The sequence below is a fragment of the Panthera tigris genome, unplaced genomic scaffold, assembly GCF_018350195.1.
Source record: "Panthera tigris isolate Pti1 unplaced genomic scaffold, P.tigris_Pti1_mat1.1 Un_scaffold_103, whole genome shotgun sequence".
Classification (NCBI taxonomy): Eukaryota; Metazoa; Chordata; class Mammalia; order Carnivora; family Felidae; genus Panthera; species Panthera tigris.
The window spans coordinates 66,253-71,773 of NW_024962194.1; positions in this window are offsets into that span (position 1 = coordinate 66,253).

Sequence of the window (5,521 nt, forward strand, 5' to 3'; positions counted from 1 at the left end):
TTTATTTATTTATTTATTTATATCTTTAACAAAAATGTTTTTATTTTCATATTTATTTTTACATATCTCTTACTCTTTTATACACAGAATGACTTTCTTTATTTACATTAGCCTAATTACATTTAGCAGAATTTTAAAGCTTAGAGAACTTAGTCTCTAGTTAAAACTTAGTAGTAACATTTGTGAACTCTGCTATATCAGAAATTTTGTAGGTGGCAGACTTATGAAGCACAAATTATATTTTTAATAGATTTTAGTGACCTTAGGTTTTGTTTTGTTTTGTTTTGTTTTCCATAGAAACCCATAGCACAAATCTATATTTACTAAGCAATGCTTCAACCTTCTATTTGTTGTGGAAGAGACCTCAATGTCCAATGGATTTAACTTAATTTATCATTTAAATAAAAACTAAAGTGTAAGGATACCAAAGTCCCGGAAGGGCATTTAAACAATTACCCATGAAAAGTAGAGATAGACAAAGTTAACGGTTCCTTTAAGTTATCCTTTTGCTAACAAATTGGAACACAGATAACATGAGCTAATTTGACCTTCAGTAAACCTTAGTAGAATGAATGAATATTTATTAGTCAATTCTGATCTTTATTTTTTAATTTTTTTTTCAACGTTTTTTATTTATTTTTGGGACAGAGAGAGACAGAGCATGAACGGGGGAGGGACAGAGAGAGAGGGAGACACAGAATCGGAAGCAGTCTCCAGGCTCTGAGCCATCAGCCCAGAGCCTGACTCGGGCTCGAACTCACAGACCGCGAGATCGTGACCTGGCTGAAGTCGGACGCTTAACCGACTGCGCCACCCAGGCGCCCCTCAATTCTGATCATTTAAAAGAAATGAGCCCTGGGTGTTGTCTGCAAATCAATTTGTCAATCAATTATATTAAAATAAATAAAATGCATGTCTATCCTAATTTTATTTCATTTGTGTCCTCTTAAAAGTTTACCATTGTCACTTTTTTCCTGTGGAAGCAGTGAGGAAATCTGAAGTGAGTGGTGAAGTCTAAGGGGGATATTTTTTGCTCTTTGACAATGTGTAGGTAGTAGGTAACGTTGCTTGAGACACTGAAGAGCCAGATATGCAGACCTCACCCCAGGTGGTGCAGAAATTGTAGGAGGGGGAAGGGAAGGCAGAAAAAGGGAGGTGCCACCAAGTAGCCTGGAGGCAGACAAAGGCACAGAGGGTAGAGAAAGAGTTCTCATGGTCCCAAAGCCTGTCAGCTCAGATAGATGAGCAGGTACAGATTTTTGTTTTGTTTTATTTGGTTTTGCACTAGTGGATTAGGCAGTCCATGTCAGGCCAGAGAAGACAGGGATATTCGCCAAAGCAAAAGGAGTTTCAGCGGCTGCTAGTGAATATTCCTTAAAGTCTCCATCCGGAGGTACACTAATCAGAGACAATTGGCTCTATTCATTATAGTCATTGCCCCAGGAAATGAATGAGAGAGAAGCTCACACATAAAGTTAGATATTGGGAGAAACGGGGAGAGACAGTTAGAGTCCCCTTCAATAGGGATGGCCTGTGTAGAATATGACACACTATTTTAGTGCATTGTTGTTTGACAATTATTCAAAGCTGGGCTAGCTGCCTTAGTTGGGAATAGTGTCCTGGGCCAGAAAATTGTTGAAAAGACACCAGGATAGCAGCATCAAAGTTATGCATGACATGAGTCACACAAGCATATAAAACTCTTGAGCATACACAGAATGGACGGCTGGGGTCAAAATCATTTTCATAAGAGAGCCCCCATCACAGGCAGACATGGAATAAGTGCCACAAATAGGTTTTAAACTGATGACTTTAAAAGTGCTGTGGAGACCATTCAACTGAACTGATTTCTGCAATTCTTTTACTATTTGGGAGAGCAGGACTTCATGGACATATTGCCCATTTTGCCTGACAGTGTGAAATGGCTGGAAGTCACCGGCCTTATGGGCATCCTTAATGTACTTTTGCATTGGGGTGAGGACTTTATCAGAGCTAGTCGGTGAGGTTTCTGGACGCTCAATATCTTCTAACCCTTTTGAGTCGGGGGAGGAGTATCTTTTGGCTGTAAAGGCACCAAAGGCACAGGCTGACTATAAAAGCTTAGTTTATTTCCCCTCTCTTTTGGGTAATTCTACATGTTCATATACATCGTCTGAACTCAAGGGGTGAAGGGCAGCATGGACAAGGGACTGAGTGAGGATTACCTCAGGGTTCGGGCATTAGCCTCCTCAGAATGTTGAGCTTTTAATGTTTTCTGTACTCATTCCCAGATATCCAGATCATAAGTTCCTTGTTTGGGGAACCAAGTGCATTGTTGCTTGTTAATCATTTATAACTTAAGGAGTGCTTTCTGATTGAGTATATTGGTGAACCTATCCCAATGATTGTAAAATATGAATGTTATTATTTCTGCTCTGGGGATAGGAAGTCTCCCATAAAAATTCTCCCAAAAGTCCCATGGCAGCAAATCCTAATATAGTTTCACTTTTCTCTGACCTCATCAGGGAAAGATTGAGGTCTGATGCATTTTTTTGTAGAGATCTTTAGTCATTCTGCAGAGTTCTGCTGTCCTTGAGTTGTGTCAGCTTCTGGCTATGTTCACTTCTAATCACGTTGACTTCTAGTCACATCAGGGTCACCATCTGTCACAGACTTTGAGTCTGGAGTTCTCTCTTGTCCTAAATTTTCCCTCCTCATTTTTCTTTCTTTCTTTTTTTTACTTTCTTTATTTATTATGAATAGAGAGAGAGAGAGAATGAGTGGGGGTGGGGCAGAGAGAGAGGCAGATAGAGAACCCTACGTGGGCTCTGTGCTGACAGCAGAGAGCCCAATGAGAGGCTCAAACCTATAAACCACGAGATCATGATCTGAGTTGAAGTCAAATGCCCAATGGACTGAGCGCCCCAGGCAACCCTAAGTTTTCTCTCAGTAAATAATCAACATTACTTTAGGATACAATTACTTCTTTTTTTCCTCAAGAAAAAGTACATCTTCTTTTCTTTTACTGAAAGCAAAGGTTGGGCCCTGGTGATAAAATGACAATTCAACACTTCAGGACATTTTGTTGCTGTGGCCAAGACTGTTTACATTAATAAGTCCTTTTTTCTGGAAAACTCAATGGAAGCCACAGGCACAAAATCAGTGATTTGCAGAGACAACAGTGGGAAAGGAAAGCAGGAACAAAAAATCAAGCTAATTCTGACTCAGCAACAAGCCACCTGCTCCCTCTGCCCACTGTGCCTGCACCATAACCCCAGATGACGTGTTTGCTCTTCAAGGTGTCAGGAGAAAGGGACTGGGTTTTCATTTAGTAGTTAATTCTGGGGACCTCAGTCCAAGGACACCTTGTGCCTTGTGCCAGCAGTGCACGGTTGAGTGTGAGGAAGAGACAGGCTTAAAGCTAAGGTCCTAAATTTGTGATGCTCCTCCATGATCCTTCTCCTCATGCATGCTTGACCGTGGTGGGATTATGGTTCTGAAAACTCAGAAATGTTAGAGCCCTGAGGAAGCCATGGGTTCCCTGGAGCCCTGGTCATGGCCAAATATCTTTCATCCTGAGGATGGAGTCTCCATGATGGTGGACAGGTCGAGAGCTGTCACCACACCCCATCTCCAAATCCTATTTCCTGAGATTTCCTTTGGCCCCTTCACTGACTGCACTGAGGGCAAGGAGTCCAGGTCCTGGTGCTGATGCTGACTGTGCTGTAAATTCCACAAGGACCGTTCTAGGTGTGTTAGGGGGTGCTGTAGGTGGAGGAGTGATGAGGGGCAAAGGACAAACCTGGTTCTAGGCATGTGAGCCTCTTATTTTGGCTCAGTGCTGCCACAACCCCTTTCTTCTGGAAGAGGACACCAGGAGCCAGAGGCTACAGTGCAGATCTTAGTATGTGAGCAGGCTGCCCAGCCCCAGAAACCCCTCACTTACAGCTGCCCAGTTGCCTGGTCTCAGCCCCACTTAGGCTGCAGAGCCACAAGGCATCCAAGACGTTTCTTAAATGATCACTTGGTTGAAGAGATGTAGGAGCAGATATGGGGACAGGGAGGGAAAATTCAACTTGTATAAAAAAAGGCAGTGGAGTAGTTAAAATAGGTACCTGTTGATTTCAGAAGTTGAGAAGCCAGTTAACCTACCATTCCACCCACTTTTATCCCAATCTCATTTTATGCTCAGTGGCTTACGTTGGAGGAAGCTGAATGCCTGCGGCATGGGGACATGCCTGCTCCTGGGCTGTCTTGTCTGGAGACAGAGACTTCTCCAACCTCATGCTGTGTCTTCAGTATTCTCACAGCCATCCTGGCTGGAAGAACTTCCCTTACAGCTTCCAAATCCACCTGCAAAGCAAAGAGGTTGTGTCCTGTATGGTCACCATGTGCTCCTGCAGAATTTTGGGCAGATGTAATTCCTGCATCCCCCAAGGCCAGCCACACAGAGGTTCAGGGTGCCCTGGGGGTGACCTATCTGCCCCTGAACCAGTGGCCTAAGTGAGCCATTATGCAGAGCAGTCCATACAGAAGGCTGAAGTCGCTCAGGATGCAGAAGCTGAAGGTTTGGCACAGACCCCAAAGTGGGACACGATGATACCAGTGACCACCACACCCCACCTGTTGCCCTAAGGAGCATGGGCTGGTAGGTGCCCATGGGCAGTGCCTACTTGATGTCTGTGTGAGGAACCCGGAGTCTGAAATGTGACCCATATATGTGGTCCTGGGCCTTTCAGAGCTGTGGCTTTACTCCCCACCCCCTACCATGCTGTCCTGAGGCTCCATCTGCCCTGAGTCTTGTATCCATTTAGATTTAATGCATGGTTTACCCAACAACAAATCAATCCCACTCTGGGTTCAGGGTAGTTCTCTATCCTGTTCACAAGGACAATGCGTGAAGGCATTTAATAAAGATTGTGAGGTTAGTGGAGCCCTTGGATGAAGAGCTGCTGTTCAGATATTACTCCATATTTCATAGAACTAGATTCTATTAGACTGTATATTTCAATTATAGCTCAGGGGCTGGATGTAGAGTACTGAGTGATGGATTAGTTTGTGAAGGGAGACCTACCCTGAGCGTTTACTAGGGAATGTGAATGTCCCAAGCACATGGATGTGGTGAGGAGCACTCCAGGGGAAATAGATAGTGACAGAGTGGGTGACTGCAGGATTGGGGGACCCTGTTGGGTAGGGTCAAACAAGTAACATGTGTCTTGGAATCCACATGGCCACGGTTCAGGGCCAGGGTGGAATACATGGGATTTTCTCAGCTTTCACTCAGGCTACCACAGGGAGAACAGCTGCACAGGCAGAGAGAAACAAAGCCAGGGACATGAGTGTGTGCAGGAAGGTTGTTTATGAAGACACATTGGTTGTGGGCATGAGCAGGCAGAATGGAGCCATTTGATGAATTGGAGTTGGGATGACCATCACCACGAATTTGTATAGCAACTCCCCACAGTGCTTTCTTCATTTTCACAGCAGAAAACAGGGGTCTACAAAGGCTTATACAAGTTGAGGTGCAGCCATGCTCTGCTTC